Source organism: Bos taurus, chromosome 15 (genome assembly GCF_002263795.3).
Source record: "Bos taurus isolate L1 Dominette 01449 registration number 42190680 breed Hereford chromosome 15, ARS-UCD2.0, whole genome shotgun sequence".
In the NCBI taxonomy this organism is placed as follows: domain Eukaryota; kingdom Metazoa; phylum Chordata; class Mammalia; order Artiodactyla; family Bovidae; genus Bos; species Bos taurus.
This window is the reverse complement of record NC_037342.1, coordinates 31,922,436-31,944,785: the sequence shown is the minus strand read 5'-3', so window position 1 is coordinate 31,944,785 and position 22,350 is coordinate 31,922,436. Positions and strand designations below refer to the sequence as shown.

Here is a 22,350-nt window from a genome sequence, read left to right as displayed (position 1 = left end):
ATGGTTTGTGTATATGTGTGTTTAGAATTTTGCCTTCTCTGATTTATTTTTCTTTTCTGATTTTTCTTTAATGAATATATATTAATTATAGCAAGGACTTCCCAGGTGGCACTAGTGATAAAGAACACATCAGCTAATGCAGGAGACATAAGAGATGTGAGTTTGTGCCCTGGGTCGGGAAGATCCCCTGAAGGAGGGCATGGCAACCCATTCCAGTACTCTTGCCCGGAGAACCCCATGGACAGAGGAGCTTGGCTGGCTACGGTCCACAGGACTGCAAAGAGTCAGACATGACCGAAACGACCTAGCACGCAGGCAAATAATAATAAACAATACTACTACTACCAAACATATGGCAACAAGAGACTTAAATGACCTGCTACTATTTTGATACCCTTTCAACACAAGTCCTGAAAGACAGTCAGGAAGGATCTAAGAGAAACCAAGACCATTGCAATGGACTGAATCATTTTGTTCCCCAGATTCATATGTTGAACTCCTACCGCCCCCATGTGATGGTATTAGAAGGTGCGGCCATAGGTAGGTAATTAGGACATGAGGGTGGGTCCTGAAGAGGATTAGTGCCCTTGTAAGAGAGACCCCAGAGAGTGCCCTTCCCCCTCCGCCACATGAGACACAGTGAGATGACAGCTATGGACCAGGAAGTGGGCACTCACCAGACTCTGAATCTTGGACTTCCCAGGTGCCAGAACTGCGAGAAGTAAATGTCTGTCATTTATAAGCCACCCCATCCTTGATATTCTGTTATAGCAGCCCCAATGGACAGAGAAAACCTTGGATCTAAAAAGATTCGGAGGACTCCGCCCCCCAGTCCTATTTAGTTCAGCTCAGTATGGTCGCTCATTCGTGTCCAGTTCTTTGTGACCCCATGAACACCAGGCCTCCCTGTCCATCACTAACTCCCGGAGCCTACCCAAACTCATGTCCATTGAGTCAGTGATGCCATCCAACTATCTCATCCTCTGTCGTCCCCTTCTCCTCCTGCCCTCAATCTTTCCCAGCATCAGGATCTTTTCAAATGAGTCAGCTCTTTGCATCAGCTGGCCAAAGTATTGGAGTTTCAGCTTCAATATCAGTCCTTCCAATGAATACCCAGGACTGATTTTCTTTAGGATGGACTGGTTGGATCTCCTTGCAGTCCAAGGGATTCTCAAGAGTCTTCTCCAACACCACAGTTCAAAAGCATCAATTCTTCAGTGCTCAGCTTTCTTTATAGTCCAACTCTCACATCTATACATGACTACTGGAAAAACCATAGCCTTGACTAGACAGACCTTTCTTGACAAAGTAATGTCTCTGCTTTTTAATATGCTGTCTACATTGGTCATAACTTTCCTTTCAAGGAGTAAGTGTCTTTTAATTTCATGGCTGCGATCACCATCTGCAGTGATTTTGGGGCCCCCCAAAATAGTCAGCCACTGTTTCCCCATCTATTTGCCATGAAGTGATGTTAGATGTTAGATGTTAGATGTTATGTAACATCTTACATAAAAAACCCAAATGAACTTTTTGGCCAACCCAACGCTTGGGCTCTTCTGTATGGACATCTGTATCTAATATGTAAAAAATTCCAAGTGTGTCAACCCACCTCAGAGACTGGTGTTCCCTGGGCTTATTCTGCAGGGAGCAAGAGACACAGCTAATTAAACTGATGCAGGATGTGATGTAAGGGTGGGGCATGTGTGGACAGGTAAATATGAGAAGAACTTCTGCTGAGTGCATTGGTTAACTGTAATTTCTGCTGTGGAATTACCCATGAATGATGTTTCTATGATGCTTGAGTGAAGCAAGTGGAACTCATTCCAATAAAAAAAAAAATTTTTTTTTAACCCTTCCTATTTTACCCATCCACCTCCCCAACCCCTACTCCAGGATCATAAACTTCATTGCAAAATTGGAGCCGCTGAGTTTTTTGGAGTCTGACACAGTTGGAAGTGTGAAATGCAGCCATCTGGCAGGCCAGAAAGCAAGTGGTTTGAAATATTTATTTCCGTGAAGCATTAGCTATGATTTTTAACCATGTGTTGGAAGTTCTGAGCAGAAGCACAGTTTGAGGCTCTGGTCAGCCAACAAAGGCTCTTTTTTAAATTTTATTTGATTAAAGTATAGTTGATATACAATGTTGTGCTAGTTTTAGGTATAAACAAAGCGATTCAGTTATACATATATTCTTTTTTTTTTTTTTTTGGCTGCGCTGGGTCTTCGTTGCTGCATGCAGGCTTTTTCTAGTTGCAGTGCTTGGGTTTCTCATTGCTGTGGCTTCTCTTTGCGGAGCACAGACTCCAGAGTGTGGCTCAGTAATTGTGGTGCACAAACTTTGTTGTCCCACGGCATGTGGCATTCTCCCAGATCAGGGATCAAACCCATGTCCTCCTCACTGGCAGGTGGATTCTTAACCAGTGGACCACCAGGGAAGTCCTACATATTCTTTTTCACATTTTTTTCCGTGTGGTTTATCACAGGATATTGAATAAAGTTCCCTGGGCTATACAGTGGGACCTTGTTGTTTATCCCCAAGATTTATTGGCTGGGCTATTTTCCCCTAGGATAAAGCAGGTAACTGGCCTAAAGAGAAAAAGCAATGACTTCCTTTCTGTAGTTTTGTGGGGTTTTTGTAGGAATCTTAATCGAGAGAGAAGGGTTCTAATGCTGAGATTAACAACCAGGAGAATTCTCAGAGACTCTGTGAGCTTTAAAAACATTTTACAGAGCTGGGTGAATAAAAGGAGGCAGGGAGAGTCCATCTTGGTAGCATGAGTTTGAATTTGGGGATCCCTGGCAAAGTACCTGCAAGGGCCATTACCTTTCATTAATCACACAATGAACAACTCAGAGTGCAGGGCCACTGGCTGCAAGAAGCAGGGGAGGGATGGCAGCTTAGATGCCCTGTGGGTGACGGTCGCAGCCTGGACCAGGCAGACAAAACTCCCTTCTGCACCTGCCTGCAGAGAAGCTCATTTCTGAATGGACCAGCCCTTTCCTAGGGCAGGAGATGGGGCCCCTCATCTACATAGGGTGAAATCATTACATGCTATTCCTTGGTCTGCTATTGTCAGGAAAATGGGAGGAGCAAAGACTGAAAGAACAAAGATTTTTTTTTTTTCTTCACATTTCCAGCTGAAGCAGTGAATATTGGATCATATGGAAGATGTTCTTGGGACTTTTCCAGATTATTTTAAGAAGGCAGGCATTTTCTGAGAATGGGCATTCTGCTTTTGGGTTAATTTTTTGAAGGCCATCTGTGATTGATTTACTAGAGAGCTAATAATATTTTGCTTTCCTCTGTTTTCTCTCCAAAGCATCCCAAATTTCTTCTCCAATTCCATATACCCAGCCCAGATGTAGAGAGGCCAACATCACAGGCTAAATAGGCTCTCTGGTATTTATAGCTTAATGGGAACGCTAACTTATGGGCTGGTAATTTTTCTGGTAACCCTAAGACTATGCAGGGGATCTTCTGTTTAAAATAAAACTGCACCCATCCCAAGGTTCATAGCAGCACTGTTTACAATAGCCAAGAATTGGAAGCAACCTAAGGATTCATTGATAGATTATGGGTAAAGAAGATGTGGTATATATACACAATGGAATATTATTCAGCCATAAAAAAGAATGAGAGAATGCCGTTTGCTGCAATAGAGATGGACCTAGAGATTATCATATTGAGTGAAGTCAGACAAAGACAAATCTCATGTATCACTTATATATGGAATCCTTAAAAAAGAATATAAATGAACTTATTTACAAAACAGAAATAGACTCAGATGTAGAAAACAAATTTATAGCTACCAGAGGGGATAATGGTGGAGAGTTGGAGCGGTTGGGAGATAAATTAGGAGTTTGGAATTAACATAACCACACTACTCTGTATAAACTAAACAAGGACCTTCTGTATAGCATAGGGAACCATATTCAGTGTCTTGTAATAAACCTATAGTGGAAAAGAATTTGAAAAGGATATATATGTGTGTATATAAATGGTGGTGGTGGTTTAGTCACCAAGTCATGTCCAACTCTTGTGACCCCATGGACTGTAGCCTGCCAGTCTCCTCTGTCTGTGGGATTTCCCAGGCAAGAATACTGAAGTGGGTTGCCATTTCCTTCTCTAGGGGATCTTCCCCATCCAGGAATCAAACTCAGGTCTCCTGCATTGCAGGTAGACTCTTTACTGAGTGAGTAACCAGGGAAGCCGTATACACACACACACACACACACACACACACACACAACTTTGCTGTACACACAACATTGTAAATTAACTATGAGGAAGTGAAGTGAAGTTGTTCAGTCATGTCCGACTCTTCCGACTCTTCGCTACCCCATGGACTGAAGCCTACAAGGCTCCTCTGTCCATGGAATTTTCCAGGCAAGAGTACTGGAGTGGGTTGCCATTTCCTTCTCCAGGGGATCTTCCCGAGCCAGGGAATGAACCCAGGTCTCCCGCATTGCAGGCAGATGCTCTACCATTTGAGCCATCAGGGAAGCCCCAAAAATGGTTTAAAAAATTAGGCTCTTGTTTTTGGATAAATGCTGTGACTTTTCCATAAAAAAAATCTAAAACAAAACAAAAGAGAATTGCACCTAAGATTTGAGGATTTGGGTTATGGATACCTTCTGTACCACAGAAATTAAAAATCATAGAAGAGAGGACTGAGCTGAGAGGACATAGAAGAGAGGGCTGCAGAGAAGTCAAAAAAGAGGTACTACGTCAAATATGGCTATAACATTAATAGCTGCTGATGAGTATTGTCAGTCACTGAGCTGATTGCTTGTAATGAATAATCTCATTTAATCCTTAATAGGTCTGTGAAGAAGGTACTATTATGACCACAGCACAGATAATTTAGAAATATTAAGTACCGTCCAATCTTTTTTTGAATTCTAATTTTTGAATTGAGGTACCATTGACAAATAAAATGGTATATATTTAAAGTGTACAACATGATGATTCATGTACATATACACTGTTAAATGATTACCACAATCAAGTTAATTAATACATTCATCACCTTTTTTTGGAGAGATGGCAAGAATGCTTAAGAGCTACTCTCTTGGGACTTCCTTGTGGTCCAGTGGCTAAGACTTGGCACTCCCAATACAGGGGGCCCAGGTTCAATTCCTGGTCAGGGAACTAGACCTCATGTGCTAGCACAGTCAAATAAATAAATATTAAAAATAAACAAATTAAAAATATTTTAATCTATTCTGTCAGCAAACTTCAAGTATACAACACAGTAATATTAACCATAGTCACCATACTGTACATTAGAGCCTCAGAACTTACTCATTAGAAATGTTATTAGTGTATTAGTTGCTCAGTCATGTCTGACTCTTTGCAACCCCGTGGATTGTAGCCCACTAGGCTCCTCTGTCGGAGAAGGCAATGGCACCCCACTCCAGTACTCTTGCCTGGAAAATCCCATGGATGGAGGAGCCTGGTGGACTGCAGTCCATGGAGTCGCTAGGAGTCAGATACGACTGAGCAACTTCACTTTCACTTTTCACTTTCATGCATTGGAGAAGGAAATGGCAACCCATTCCAGTATTCTTGCCTGGAGAATCCCAGGGTCGGGGGAGCCTGGTGGGCTGCCGTCTATGGGGTTGCACAGAGTTGGACACAACTAAAGCGACTTAGCAGCAGCAGCAGCAGCAGCAGGCTCCTCTGTCCATGGAATTATCCAGGTAAGAATACTGGAGCAGGTAGCCATTTCCTTCTCCAGGGGATCTTCCTGACCCAGGGATTGAATTCTGGTCTCCTGCATTGCAGGCAGATTCTTTACCATTTGTACCACCAAAGAAGCCCAACAAGAATTTATTCACCTTATAACTAAAAGTCTGTACATTTGACTAACATATTCCCATTTCCCTCACCCCTCAGCCTCTGACAACCACTATTCCACTCCTGTTTCAGAGTTCCCCGCTTTTTGTTAGATTTCACATGTAAATGATACCACACAGTATTCATCCTTCTCTGTTGCCCATGTCTTAATGAGGGTTTAGGAAACAGGACTGAACCAGATTATCCTCTACAGTAACTTGTGTTTCTGCACCCAACACTGTATTCTCGAGAAGAAGGTAAGGAGGAGGTGTTTGGCAATGAACTCATCCTCCTAAAAATCATCCCGAGTAAGAACCATTTCCTGTCTCTAACCTGGCTCGTTCCTTGGCTCCAGATATAGAGCCCATGCTCTGTGGCCTAGAGGATATTTTACTCTCTTTGCACTGCACCTCGCTGGTGTTAACAGAACTCATTTGCTTAAAGGACTGAGGTGTCTCCTGCCAGAGAATACATCCTGAGAGAAAGAGCTGCCAGCAGAGGGGTAATTCGGTACAATTTAATACAGCATGGCGTGAGTTACTGGGATTTGTCCCTTCATCCCACCTCTGAGTCCTACTGAGAACAAGGAGGGGGCTGATTAGCTGGCCTATTTCTAGTCTTCTCCTGACAATACCATTTTGTTTGTGTGGCTGGCTAGAGAACCTTCTCGGGGCATCATGGTGAAAGACATCATTAGGATTGCTTGCCCAGCCAGCCCATCTTCCTTGACACTGCGGTTTACAGCTATGGGGGTTGACTCTTAGTTCTAGCTTTGTGGGGCTGCCTCTTCCTTGCTTTACCCCATGACCGCTACACCTGACTGATGCAGCAGTGGGCTCTTATTCACAGCTGGGCCAATCAGAGCCCCTTCCCAAGATTAGGAATTGGGACTGAGAGAAAGTGAATGGTTAGCCCTGTAACGTGAATTTAGGAGCCGCTTCCACCAAGTAGGCGAATGCACGGAGGAAGGTGGTCCTCTGATAGAAAATCAACTATAGAGAGGTGAGCAGAGACAAGTGGAGAACAAATACAGATGGACTTCCTGCTCTTCTTTCAGTCCTCTCCTGTGACCCGTTGCTCTGGGCACACCTAGTTTTTTTTTGTTTCTGTTTTTTTTTTTTAATATGTAATAAATTATTTTTTCCCCTTACACCAGCTTAAGATGGGGACTTCTCTCATAGCTCAGTCAGTAAAGAGTCTGACTGCAGTGCAGGAGACCCCAGGTTCAATCCCTGGATTGGGAAAATCCCCTGGAGAAGGAAATGACAACCCACTCCAGTATTCTTGCCTGGAGAATCCCATGGTCAGAAAAGCCTGGCAGGCTACAGTACTTGGGGCTGCACAGAATCAGACATGACTTGGCGACTACACCCCCACAGCTTGAGATGGTTTCTAAACTTGCAATGAAGAATTCTAATTTTTCTGAGTTTTACGAGTTAGTGTAACATATAATCTGTTAAGTCATGCTGTGATGATAGGTACATTTCCCTGTAGGTAAATTAATTTTGCTTAGTCCTAAAGCAACAGTTTTAGGTTTTACAACAGTTTCTCCTTATCTGTTCTCACAAGGTATGAGTCGGGGTATGGATCAGCATCACTGGTAGACAAGCAGTTTAAAAGCAAATGTACTTTTGATAGTGAGCATGTTTTATCTTGGAATATGATTGACAGCATATTATCTTTTTCTTCTTCATGTAACCTTCAACCCCAAAGATTGCCAGGAGGACAAATCTTATACACAAAACCACTTTCTTTTCTTTTCTTTCTTTTTGGCTGTGCTGGGTCTTCATTGCTGTACTCGGGCTCTTCTCTAGTGGCTGTGAGCAGGGGCTGTTCTCTCGTTGTGGTGCGTGGGCTTTTCATTGCAGTGGCTTCTCTTGTGGAGCATGGGGCTCATGGGTGCATGGGCTTCAGTAGTTCAGGCACCTGGGTTCAGTAGTTTTGGTTCCTGGGCTCTAGGGCACAGACAAGCTCAATAGTTGTGCATGGGCTCACTTGCCCTGAGGCATGTGGGATCTTCCCAGACCTGGGTTTGAACCTGTGTCTCTTGCATTGGCAAACAGATTCTTTACCATGGAGCCACCAGGGAAGCCCTGCTTTTCTTTAATGTGTTAGCCACTCAGTTGTGTCTGACTGTTTGTGACCCCATGGACTGTAGCCTGCCAAGTTCCTCTGTCCATGGCATTTCACAAGCAAGAATACTGGAGTGGGTTGCCATTCCCTTCTCCAGGGGATCTTCCCAACCCAGGGATCAAACCTGTGTCTCCTGCATTGCAGATGGATTCTTTACCATCTGAGCCATCAGGGAAGCCCAGGTTTTCTTTATGTTCTAAAATGTGAGCAAGGAAGACAAAGTTTTTACTTTTGGGAAGCCAACAAAGGTCTCACTAGCATGCCATGGGAAAGGGAGTGAGCAAGAGCGAGGGTCAGGTGGCCCTGGGGATAAATAATGCAGTTGTAGGGTAAAAGGACTAAAGTGAGACACACAGTTTTATGAAGAGCAAAACCATAGGCTCCCTTCTTGCTTTGAATTCCTGGGAGGAACAACCTAGAGAGTAACATGGCATCTATATTAGCCTTCTACGGCTACCATAACCAAGTCCCACAAACGAGGTGGCTAACACCAAAGAAACACTGTCTCATGGTTCTGGAAGCTATAGGTCTGAAATCGGCATCTTGGCAGGGCCACATTCACTGTCAGACCTGTAGGGGAGGATTCTTCCATGCCTCTTCCAGATTCCGGTGGCCCCAGGCATTCTTCGGCTTGTGGCAGCATCACTCCAATCTGCCTCCCAGCAGCCTGGGTTTGTGTGCTTGGATTAAGAAAAGGCTGATACAAAGGATCGCTCATAGTTAGATACTGGATCTACATCAGCTTGATTACTAGAATTTCTTATCTGCCTCTCCACCTGAAGGAGTAGGGATTATGTCCTTCATATCTTTATTCCCATCATAGTATAATATAGGGCATGTTTTAAACCAAGGGCTCAATGAATAGCTGTTAAATGAAGGAATGCATGCAAGCACAACTCGCTCAGGGTTGGCTCAGAAGTAGGGCAGGGCTGGGACTTCTCTGGAGGTCCAGTGGTGCTTCCACTGCAGGGCCGTGGGTTCAATCCCTGGCTAGGGAACTAAGGTCCTGTATGCCATGCAGCGTGGCCAAATAAATAGAAACCAAACAAACCAGAAGGAAGTAGGGCAGGGCTGAAGTTACATAATTAGACACTACAGTTGAGAGAGGCTGAGGGGCAGGCACTGCCATGTTCTGCCTTAGCATTTATGCTATCTATCCTTGGATGGGGTGAGGAGGAGGAAGAGAAAGAGGAAAATGAGGTGGAAAGAAGAGGAGGGGAAGCTGGAAAGCACTGTCACTCCTGCTGAGCTGGTGCTTGCTAATTAAGTTGCATTACCAGGTTTGTAATATATCAGTAGGTGTTCCATATTCAAATGTGAAAATTTATTATCTTCTAACTGAGAGATGAATTTGAATTATCCTTGTCATTGTTCCTTTCTGCTCTTTAATTGGTTCTATTGATTTCTTCTTCTGGGAAATATATCAGAACCAAGGCATAATTACCATGAAGAAGCCTTATTCCTGTTAAAGTACTAGTAAAGTATTCTGGGAGGGTTAAAACTCCACTGGTGCCTGGATCCTTATTGTTTCAGTCCATGAGTCCACCAGGTCACTAGTGCTAAGGCCAGAGAATCTGTGGGACATTTAGTTAAAAGGTCAGAGACTTTGGAGGTAATGTCAGAGAGATTTTTTAACTCAAAGTAATTCCCAAAAAAGAAACTTCCACTAAATTTACTGAAATCTGATCATCTAGCCTCTTCTCAAACATGTCTAGTGATGTGTTTGTTAGAATCAATGCTGTGTTTTAGTTTATTTGGTAGTAGGTTTTTTCCTTCAGTTCAGTTCAGTTCAGGTGCTCAGTTGTGTCCAACTCTTTGCAGCCCCATGAATCGCAGCACACCAGGCCTCCCTGTCCGTCACCAACTCCCGGAGTTCACTCAGACTCACGTCCATCGAGTCAGTAATGCCATGCAGCCATCTCATCCTCTGTCGTCCCCTTCTCCTCCTGCCCCCAACCCCTCCCAGCATCAGAGTCTTTTCCAATGAGTCAACTCTTCGCATGAGGTGGCCAAAGTACTGGAGTTTCAGCTTTAGCATCATTCCTTCCAAAGAAATCCAGGGCTAATCTCCTTTAGAATGGACTGGTTGGATCTCCTTGCAGTCCAAGGGACTCTCAAGAGTCTTCTCCAACACCACAATTTAAAAGCATCAATTCTTTGGTGCTCAGCTTTCTTCACAGTCCAACACTCACATCCATACATGACCACTGGGAAAAACAATAGCCTTCACTAGACAGACCTTTGTTGGCAAAGTAATGTCTCTGCTTTTGAATATGCTATCTAGGTTGGTCATAACTTTCCTTCCAAGGAGTAAGTGTCTTTTAATTTCATGGCTGCAATCACCATCTGCAGTGATTTTGGAGCCCCCCAAAATAAAGTCTGACACTGTTTCCACTGTTTCCCCATCTATTTCCCATGAAGTGATAGGACCAGATGCCATGATGTTCATTTTCTGAATGTTGAGCTTTAAGCCAACTTTTTCACTCTCCTCTTTCACCTCCATCAAGAGGGTTTTTAGTTCCTCTTCACTTTCTGCCATAAGGGTGGTGTCATCTGCATATCTGAGGTTATTGATATTTCTCCTGGCAATCTTGATTCCAGCTTGTGCTTCTACCAGCCCAGCATTTCTCATGATGTACTCTGCATGTAAGTTAAATAAGCAGGGTGACAATATACAGCCTTGACGTTCTCCTTTTCCTATTTGGAACCAGTCTGTTGTTCCATGTCCAGTTCTAACTGTTGCTTCCTGACCTGCATACAAATTTCTCAAGAGGCAGGTCAAGTGGTCTGGTATTCCCATCTCTTTCAGAATTTCCCACAGTTTCTTGTGATCCATACAGTCAAAGGCTTTGGCATAGTCAACAAAGCAGAAACAAAATAATGCAACATTTACAATAGGTGGTGACTTAGATTTAGTGAAATCCAGTCATTTGAACTTACTTTCCCTCTTTCTTTATGAAAGCAGTTTATCCTGGTGACCTCAAACATCCCTGGGGCTTGACTCTTTAACTGACTTTGGATTTGCTCTGAATAAATGACAGCTTTTGTCGAATGTTCGGATGAAAGGAAAGACAAAGCATTTCCAAGAGCTACCAACCTAGTGACTATTTTTTAATACAAGCAGATCATTAACTCAATCAGCAACTTTTTACTGAGCACCTATTATGTATCAGCTATGGTTCCAAATTTGGATATATATTTACAGTAAACAACACAGATATGTTCTTTCTTCTTAAGCCTTTTCTTTCCTTACTAGATCATCACATATCTTCACTGTTGTTTTTCTTTCTCTTGTGCTCTTCTTTTTAGTTTGAAGTTCTCACTTGATGGCTAAGACATAATATTTACAAGAGCAACTGAACTGATTCTGCTTTCCACTGGTTGTTAAAACTGTACCATTTTCCCTACCTTCTTTTTTGTTCTGAATGTGCTAATCTTGGTTCAATTTTTCACATGAATTTTAGCTCATATCTTGTATTGCTTTCTAAATATTGGTGTTCACATGACCTCATTGTCGTTTATGTTTTTAACAGTTGATGGTGGTAATCATCTTTCTCCCAGGTCCCCAAACAACAGGGCATTTTGACTCTTCAGTTTTCCTTATGTCAAACACTTGGCCACCAGTCCTTCTGCTTAGGACTCTCTGTTGAAAGTTGGAGAACAATAACCCAATTGATTTATGTCAAAGAAAATAGACCAACTCATATGATTGGGAAGTTCACTGATTTTCACTATGGTAGGACCTAAAGTCCCAAAGATATTAATAGGACTCTGTCTTTTTGCTTTGTTTTTTTCTATTTGTTTTCATTCGTGGAAAGCTCTTTAGCTTGGTTACCACCCCGCCCCCCCCCCCCCAAAAAAAATCTCTTTTCTGATAGCACCAGTCCTCAAGAAGATATAATGTTTTCATCGGCCAAGTTTGGGGTATGTGCCCACTCAAGCCATATGGCCTGAAATGGTAACAGGTGTCTCCTCAAGGGAAGATCCATCAGAGCTGTTATGAAAAGAGAGGATGGATACTAGGAAAGTGAAAACTAATCTATCTCCCCACAGTCTCACGTCTTACATGTCTCCCTCTATAGTGTTGTTTGTATTTGTTCTCCTTTCCCCATTTGCCTCTGTCTTAGCTGAGTTACGTTAGAGCTTCTCCTAGACTGTTGAAAAGGATTCTTAACTAGTCTTCCAGGTTTTGGTTTCATCAGCACAGCCATGTCACACAATTTCATGGACACAGATTGTATAAAGGTCTATATGCAAACACTGTGGAACACCCTGGACTAGACTCTCTTCCCATCTGCACTCCCTCCCATGTGAAATTCCCAGAGGAATCTTCCAAAGTGTAATTCTGAATGTGTCATAATCTTCAAAAGACCACCAGTCTAGGAAAAGAGTCAAAAAAGTCATTATGTAGAGGTGACAGAGAGATACCATATTTAAAAGGCGGAGACTGAAATTGATAGAACAATGAGAAAAAATGACTCTACTATGTAGCACTAACTAACTGATGAAAGAAACACGAAGGCTGCTTTGTGTCTGTGCTCAGTCGGGTCCCACTCTTTGCAACCTATGGACTGTAGCCTGCCAGGCTCCTCTGTCCATGGAATTTTCCAGGCAAGAATACTGGAGCAGGTTGCCAAAACACAAAGCAATACAAGAGATGTCCACTAATCACAAAGAATTCTTGCAAGACGATAAAAATGGGAACCTTACAAATATCAGTACTATATACCATTGTGTAGGAAGGGCCATATGAGGTCCTGTCCATATTTAATAGATAACTTGTGGCTGGAATGATGAGGGACAGCATCATGATAGAGGTGGTCTTTGAATTGGCCCTTGACAAACAGGAGCAGGGGGTTTACTGGCTAAGAAGAGGTGAGGACGGGGCATGACTGGCAAAGCAAATGGCTCAAGCAAAGACACGGCAAGTTTGATAGAAGGTTGGAGAATGGGCACTTTCCCAGACTGGCTGTGTCCTAGTAGCTGGAGACGATTTTGAGACTAAGTTCATGCTAAATTGTTGAAAGTATTGGATTTGGGGGATGATGGAGAAGTGTCATGTACTGAAAAAAGAAGTAAAATAAAAAAGAATGCAGCAATAGTAATGATGGCAAATATATTTTGTTGGGTTGGATTAATTTGAGGGGGCTTCTTTTTTAGTTAGTATCTACAGAAGCTGGAATCAAGATTGCTGGGAGTAATATCAATAACCTCAAATATGCAGATGATACCACCTTTATGGCAGAAGGTGAAGAGGAACTAAACAACCTCTTGATGAAGGTGAAAGAGGAGTGTGAAAAGTTGGCTTAAAACTCAACATTCCGAAAACTAAGATCATGGCATCCAGTCCCATCACTTCATGGCAAGTAGATGGGGAAACAATGGAAACAGTGAGAGACTTTATTTTGGGGGGCTCCAAAATCACTGCAGACAATGACTGCAGCTATGAAATTAAAAGATGCTCGCTCCTTGGAAGGAAAGCTATGACAAACCTAGACAGCAAATTAAAAAGCAAAAAAGCTTACTTTGCTGACAAAGGTCCATATAGTCAAAGTTATGTTTTTTCCAGTAATCATGTATGGATGTGAGAGTTGGACCATAAAGAAGACTGAGCACCAAAGAATTGATGCTTTTGAACTGTGGTGTTGGAGAAGACTCTTGAGAGTCCCTTGGATTGCAAGGATATCAAACTAGTCAATCCTAAAGGAAATCAGTCCTGAATATTCATTGGAAGGACTGATGCTGAAGCTGAAGCTTCAAAACTCTGGTCACCTGATTCAAAGAGTCAACACATTATAAAAGAGCCTGATGCTGGGAAAGATTGAAGGCAGGAGAAGGGGACAACAGAAGACGAGATTGTTGGATGGCATCACCGACTCAATGGACATGAGTTTGAGCAAGCTTGGGGAGATTGTGAAAGACAGGGAAGCCTGGCGTGCTGCAGTCCACGAGGTTGCAAAGACTCTGACATGACTGAACGACTGAATAACAACAACAAAGAAAGGATATTCTTGATTGTAAGCTGAGGTGACTAAGTGGTCTACTTTATCCTAGTATTGTCCTTGTATCTTTTTAGAGTATAGTCTAATCAGATTTGTTTTGTGAATTAATTCTTGTTTAATAGAAAACTAATTGAGTAGTTATGTATTGCCTTTGCTTTAATGTGATATTGTTTCCATGTATTTATGCAAACACATGGCATTCAATATACTTTGCTATAAAAATTCTTACCACAGTTTTAGAAGCATTCTCAAGTAAAGATGTGGTAATCTGAACAGGAAAAGAAGAAGTGCAATCTGAAGGGCAAGCAGACATTTATCAGGTGGTCTGTAGGGTCATTTGCACTTTCTATGCTTTTAAGAGAGTGAGTAGGCAAGTGGTCTGAGCTCTTGAGGTCCAGCATGGGAAGCACATTTTCCACTTCTGTGCAGCCGGCATCCTCCTGCCTTCTGTGGGATGGAGTGGGTCTGTGCCTTAGCTACCAGGGCTCATGCCTCCAGAATAGAATCAGCACATGGGTCCCTGGGGCCAGCCTGATATTGAATCTTATTCTTGGCTCCATCTTTGCTCCTACTTACCCCCCAGCCAGGCTGTATTTGTTTGGGATTCTGTGCTGCAACTGAGGTGGGCCCAGGCGGGCTATGCAAGGTCATGGAGCAGCTGCAGAGAGAGTAGCAGAGAGATACAGTGTGGGCCCTTTTTGCATGCTCAGTGTGGGGGATAACTTCCCAGCTAGCCTCAAAGGTCAGCCAGGGGATCTCGTTTGTGAAAATATAAAGGAGCATAAGTTGCTGGCTGTTTCTTTCTTCATTTTCTCTCTCCCTTTTACCCTGGGACTGGGAGTTGGGTTATACTACTTGCCAGGATTGTTCCTTCCTTGTCAACTGACTGCCTCTCTTTCTTCCCTTCTCAAAAGAAAGGATGGGTTTCTTGGCTGGATTTCTGATAGCTTCTGAAAGGCCTTCCATTCCCTGCTGACAGAGGCTGGCTTCAGTGCGACTGGTGCAACATGCCACGATATGTCAGGACTTGGCACCAACGTGTCCCGGGAAACACACTTCAGAAAGGCAGTCCTGCAATCACTGCAATGGGGAAGGATGTGGTGGTGGACTTAGAATGCATCTGTGTGAGGTGGGCTCCATGGCCAATTTGGGCGGCTTCCCGTTCCCCATCATGGCAGGCCACCAGGATGAGGTCACAGATGCCTGCTCTCTGATCCAGATTAGTTCAGAAAGTGCTGGGCAACACACAGATGCCCAGATATCCTGAGGGGAAGATTTATCTCTATAAGACCTTTTCCAGCTCCCAGACTGTATTTCAACAATAGCCTGCTCCTGCTTTTCCTTATGTTCTATTAATAGTGGTAGGATTAGGAACAGACCTTACTAAACCAAAATGTAGATGCCTCTACCCAAGTTCAGCAGAAAAACAGATATTTATCTGTTGGTTAGAAATATTTCTGGACTTTGGTTGTAAGATGCTAGAGTGGCTAGATACCCCCGTGACCTGCATGAAGGAAGACCACCCTTGACCCTTTGTAAGAAGGAAGTACCCATTGCAGGTTAAGAAAGTCTGATAAATGGTGAATAGGTACATGAAAAGATGCTCAATTCTGCTAGTTGTTAGAGAAATACAAATCAAAACAACAAGGGGGTATCACTTCATACCAGTCAGAATGGCCATCATCAAAAAGTCTATAGAATACAAACTCTGGAGAGGATGTGGGGAAAAGGGAACCCTCCTACACTGTTGGTTGGAATGTAAATTGGTGCAGTTACTATGGAAAACAGTATGAAGTTTCCTTAAAAAACTAAATATAGAGCTACCATATGATCCAGCAACCTCACTCACGGATATATATCTGAAAAAAAAAAGAAAATTCTAATTGAAAAAGATACACTCACCCCAACATGCTCACAGCAACACTATGTACCCATAGCTGAGATATGGAACCAAACTAAATGTCCATCAGCAGGTGAGTGGATAAAGAAGTTGTGTTTAATATATATATATTCTTCTTTAAGGCCAAGAAGGAATCAAATATTGCTATCGGCAGCAATATGGATGGACCTAGAGAATACTAAGCTTAGCGAAATAAGTCAGAGAAAGACCAACGCTGTAAGGTATCACTTATGAATAGAATCTAAAAAAATAATAGAAATGACTCTGTAAGCAAAACGAAACAGACTCACAGGCATAGAAAACAAATTTATGGTTATCAAAGGGGAGACAGAGGGGAGGAGGGATAAATTAGGAGCATGGGATTAACAAAGTACCATATAGAAAATAGATAAGCAACAAGGATTTACTGTATAGCACAGGGAATTATATTCAATATCTTTTAATAACCTATAATGGAATATAATCTGCAAAAAAAAAAACATCAAACAACTGAATCACTATGCCGTATGCCTGAAACTAGTGCAATATTGTAAATCACTATAATTTTAATAAGTAAAAAAATACTAGTACTGCTCACCTTGCAGTGGTGTGAGGACTAATCAAGGTATGCACACAAAGGGTTTAGCACAGAGCTTGGCGTTTAGTGAGCACTCAAGAAGTGGTAGATACAGTGATTATTAAGGCAGCAGTTCTCCCTTTATGGTTTGGCCCTGATTAACCAAAGGAGGAAGAATGGGGCTCCACACACATCCAGCCGCTGTTGATCCCACAAGCAGTCCTGGCAGCTCTTAACCAAACAGCACTTACAGAGGGGGCTAATTTAACACAGTATTAATTTTAAGATGCAGCTGGGTCATCCCCAGGCTCCCATGCCTTCCCACTCCTGTCTGGCACACTGCCCTGGAGAGACAGTCCTCTCTGTGATGTCCAGATGGACCTCAGGAGGGTATTTGTGACTCAGCGATCAAAGGGTTGTTAATTTTACACCCATATCACATTAACACACGTTTTAAATGGTCTCATTAGTTTTTCTGCTGATATCCAGCTTTGAAATTATTGCTTTGCCTGCAGAGCCCCCGCGGACATGAGCTCTCATTTTTAGGACTAACACCCCCGCAAATCCATAAATCTAGGATGGCTGCCATTTGGGCTTTCTCTGTGTTTCAACTGGTCTGTGAGATTGGAGAAGTGGGAAGTCAGAAACCACTACTCTGATGTCAGGTTGGGATAAATGCAGGTGGAGCCACTCCTCTGCACAAATGCAAGGGGAGAGTGGGGTGTGTCGATGAAAAGAATCAGACGCTATCCGTGGACCACAAGCTTGCGGGCAGTCAGCAGGGCACCTTAGTTCAAGTGCCTGACACAGATGATGGTAAGTGTATGGGGGTCTGTCCCTGTGCTCAGCCTGGTAATCAATCCCCCTCAAAGAAGAAACATTTGACAAAATAGGGACTCAGTACATCTTACAAGACTTTAAAGGAGGTTTTACTTAAGATCGGCTCTGGAGAATATCTCTACGACAGCTCTTCTGGCAAAGACTGCCAGAATGTTACATTTTTTATTTAGTCTCTCTGCAAACCTCAGAACCTTTCTTCTCGGGGATTCCTTTAAAATATAAGTTAAAAATTACTTCCTCAAGCTTTCGTTGTTGAAATAGCTAGCTCTGTGTGGTACTGTGTTGAGCCCCTTTCAAAGGAAAAAAAAAACAACAAGTGGGACTGGGTAGCCTAAAAAGTGTTCCTCTCCCCTCTTTTGGGCTGGTGCCTGGAGCGGTGTCCAGCTCCTTCTGACAGGGCGTGAGTGACAGGTGCTGAGAACACAGGGCCGTTTGTCAGAATCGGGCCTCCCGTCAGCACACAGGAGACTGAGGCTCATGCCTCAGTTTTGCCACAGCTGTCCTTCATGAACTGGAACCCTCAGCCAAGTATAGTCTAGCCCTCGGGAGGACGGCAGCACACACCCTCTGGGTGCGTCTCACCAGCAAACCTGATCACAGTAAACTTCAGCTGTGGGGCCCTTCTGCGGGTAACTGCCGATTCAGAGCCAGCACTAAGCCAGCATGTACGGGCACTCACCAGATGTCGTTGCCCTTCCCCTGGGTACTGCCCTCATAGCAATTCTGTGAGGTAGATGTCAAGATTCCCATTTTGCAGATGAGGAAACAGAATTTGAGAGGGAAGCAAGCTGTTGCCTTGGGTCTATCCACTAAATGACAGGATCAGGATTCAAGCCCAGATTCCCTCCAAGTGTGTGTTCAGTCACCTGCCTCCTCTGTCCATGATATTATTCAGGCAAGAATACTGGGGTGGGTTGTCATTTCCTTCTCCTAGGGATCTTCCTGACCCACGGATCAAACCCACGTTTCTTGTGTCTCCTGCATTGGCAGGCAGATTCTTTACCATTAGTGTCACCTAGGGAGCCAGATTCTCTCCAAAGCCAGTCCTAATCATCTGAGGAGACCCAGGTAGGATCTGACACATGGAGAGGTGAATCTGGGCAACACTCTGCAAACCCACAGATCCTTAGGAAGTAGGGCCACTGCCAGATTTATTAACTGTCTGATACAGTCTAGCCTTTTTTTCTTTTTCATATTTAAGCATTGTTGAAAACAAGTCATTAAAAGCATTTGAATATGGTTTTAAAGATGGTACATCTTAAAATAAATCAATTTGTTTGATAGATCCTTATTACAGAAAATTTAGATATAGAAAAGAGAAGAAATTATCAGTCATTGGTAATCCCACCATCATTAGCATTCTGGCCTTTTTTCATTCTATGTGCATATAAATGCATGACAAAATCCAAACTGGAGTATAAATAAAATCTTTTTTACTTCCATTTCCCTCTCAACCTTACATAATAAGCATTTCCCATAATTTACATATTCTTTGAGAATAATATTTCAAAAGCTTTGAACAGGTTCTAGAACTTATATAGTAAGTGCTTAACAAATGGTAACTATTCCTATTTATCATAAAATATCTCACTGAATGAAAGGACTGTAATTTATTTTACCTTTCTGATTGTGATGAAAATTTAGTTTGCTTCCCCCTCATTATTATAAGAAATTGTACCAAGAACTTTTTGTAACTAAAGTTTCACATTAATTTCTCAGGATAGATTCTTGCTAAGGAATTTCTGGATCAAAGCTTAGGCCATTTTAAGCTTGTTATTTCAAATGCAAGCTTATTTGTATTTCAAATACAAGGGCTTCTCTGGTGGCTCAGATGGTAAGACTCCACCTGCCATGCAGGAGAGCTGGGTTTACTCCCTCGGTTGTGACGATCCCCTGGAGGAAGGCATGGCAACCCACTCCAGTATTCTTGCCTGGAGAATCCCTATGGACAGAGAAGCTTAGGGGGCTACAGCCCATGGAGTCGCAAAGAGTCAGACATGACCGAGTGACCGAACACATTTCAAATACATGTCACTAAATTGCTTTCCTAGAATGGGTGTACCTGTTTAAATTCTTACAGTGGTGTAGGAGAGGGTCCATTTCTTCCCACACTGAACTTGGGTGATCCTTTGACTTTGGCAAGCAGCGTTTTATTTAAAACACAGCCTGAATGACCCAGGAGCTTCTCGTGCATGGAAAGACTCAGCAGGAAGGCAACTTGGCCTTGACATAATGTCAGTGAGATCTGGGAATTACCTCTTCGGGTACACAGTTCTGAGCTACCACCATCCTGCCCTAATCTGGTGCTTGTTCTATATCCCTGAGAACCCTTGCACTTCTCTTTATGTAATTTTCACCCCACTGGTGAGGGCTCATTTAGCGTCCATCCTCCCTGCTGGACTGTAAGCTTCATGAGACCAGCTCTCTTTCATAACATTAAGGTCTAGCCCAGAACCTGGTCCCCGACACACAGTCAGTATTTGTGAATGGAAGAACTGCAGCTGTACGTCAGCGTGCCCTAAATTAAGAGCTCTGAGCTGAATCATCCTCTTGTGGCTGTCTGTGTTTAAAAATGGAAAAAGCATTTCTTATATATGGTTAAACAAAAAAGCAAGTTACAGACATTGTGTGCTTTATGATATATCAGTTTTGCAGGATGGAGGAAGAAGTAGGGAGAGACAAACAGAGATGAAGAGATCTTCAGAGGAGGGGAGACCCAGAGTGTTACCAAAAGTGGGGTCCAGCTGCTCACCATGCTAGAGCCAATAAAATGCCCAAGTGACACTCAGCGCCCACAAATGGTCCTCAAGGTCAGACAACATCAGAACCAACTGGCAAGAATGCCTAATAGTACTTTGTGCTCAAAAGAGAGGTTTCCCTGAGTGCACATCCAAGGACTTACTCAGTCCTGGAGCTCATCAGCTTGTCCAGATTCATGTTTCCATTCCACCAAGGAAAAGCGTACATTGGCAGCCACTGCTCAGCAGGGGAGAAACAGAGACAATCCCCAAAACAAATGGTTTTGGCAGCTGCTAGGAATGTCCCCCGGGAGAAGGCAATGGCAACCCACTCCAGTACTCTTGCCTGGAAAATCCCATGGACAGAGGAGCTGGTAGGCTGCAATCCATGGGGTCGTGAAGAGTCGGACATGACTGAGCGACTCCACTTTTCACTTTCATGTATTGGAGAAGGAAATGGCAAGCCACTCCAGTGTTCTTGCCTGGAGAATCCCAGGGGCGGGGGAGTCTGGTGGGCTGCCATCTATGGGGTCACACAGAGGAGGACACGACTGAAGCGACTTAGCAGCAGTAGCAGGAATGTCCCCCAAATCCCCCTCTCGAGGCCAGAGAAGCACAAACAGCAGGATCATCACCACCATCCCCGCACATCACCATGGCCAATGGCTCTTCTTGGGCAAATCCCGGGAGCCAGCTGTCTCGAGAGGGCAGCCTCACGCTGGGCACCAAAAACCTGTTAGCAAAAGTGGAGTCCAGCTGCTCCCTGTTCTAAAGCCAATAAAGAGGCCAAGCTGGTGGAAAGAAAGGTTGGCTTTATTTCAGAGGCCAGCAATGAAGTGGGGCAGACTCCTGTCCAAAGGCTGGCTCCCCCCGCTGACAATCAGTGGGCAAGGACTTTCATAGATGGAGGGAGTGGGCTACGTGCAGAAACAGCACAAGCAGATCTGACAGTCATCATGAAACTGGTCATCGGTAGTCTGATCAGTATCATCCTGATTGTTTTAAGTACAGTTAGTCTTCAGTTTCCTGAGAAGGCAATGGCACCCTACTCCAGTACTCTTGCCTGGAAAATCCCATGGACGGAGGAGTCTGGAAGGCCGTCCATGAGGTCGCTGAGGGTTGGACACGACTGAACGACTTCACTTTCACTTTTCACTTTCATGCATTGGAGAAGGAAATGGCAACCCACTCCAGTGTTCTTGCCTGGAGAATCCCAGGGACGGGGGATCCCCTGGTGGGCTGCTGTCTATGGGGTCGCACAGAGTTGGACACAACTGAAGTGACTTAGCAGCAGCAGCAGCAGTCTTCAGTTCCAGGGTCGGTTTGTTTCCATTTCTGTGAGACCAGTTCTTGGAATTGTGGCAGCTGATATCATGGCTAATCTGGTCACCTTGTAATTAACTTCTTCACCTGGTGGGGGTTTCAGTATCTATGAAGTGAAGTCGATCAGTCGTGTCCGACTCTTTGCGACCCCATGGACTGTAGCATACCAGGCTCATCTGTCCATGGGATTTTCCAGGCAATAGTACTGGAGTGGATTGCCATTTCCTTCGCCAGGGGATCTTCCCGACCCAGGGATCAAACTTGGGTCTCCCGCATTGTAGACAAATGCTTTACCGTCTGAGCCACCAGGGAAGTCCTTCAGTATCTATAAGACAGCTCAAAGGATAGGGCTCAGAGTATTACCTGTAGCCCTTGAGGAGGAACTAAAGGTTTTTGACTTTGCAAATAAAGTATTATTTGGTCTCATTTGACTGTTTTCTTTCTTTTCTCACTTCTCTGATTAAATTTATTCTTTGACTAAAATTTTTCTACAGACAAAAGTCAGGCTGAGGACATGAGGGAGCAAAGACCATAAGGTCCTGCTCCTTTTCAAGAGAAAGACTGAATCCTGAAATATTAATTGTGGTCATTGCAGCCTAGTAACAAGATTTTCTTTTTTGTATTTCTGTTTTCCAAAAATGTTTATTATGCCCATGAATTGGAAATGTTTTTTAATTAAAATTATCAGGTGTCAAATACTTTGAAATCTGTGTGGTATTATGGTGACTTGGCAAATTTCACCTTATTTATAGAGTTCCTTTCATCAGCCAGAGTCACCTTATTTATGTATGCTTTTTTCTTCCCAGGGCTATAATTTTTATTTTAACTTAAAGAACTGGGGTGAAGAGGAGAAAGAAAAGTTTACAAAGCTCCTAGCAATCTAGAAGCTGATTTTTTCCAAGCCAGCAAATCTCTTTGGAGAGGTGAGAAATGATTTTGCTGAATGAAGAGGGGATCTAAGGTCAGCACTAAATAGATGTGTTGCTTTTCCCAGAGTTGGCTGAAAAGATCAAATGACT

General features: G+C 43.4%; 1 long non-coding RNA gene across 2 annotated transcripts in view; it reads right to left on the bottom strand.

Annotated features, from left to right (window-relative positions):
- The window catches only part of LOC132342321 (uncharacterized), a 68,947-nt gene that overhangs the window by 19,290 nt on the left and 27,307 nt on the right, over positions 1 to 22,350 (bottom strand). The gene's annotated exons all lie outside the window — the stretch shown is intronic.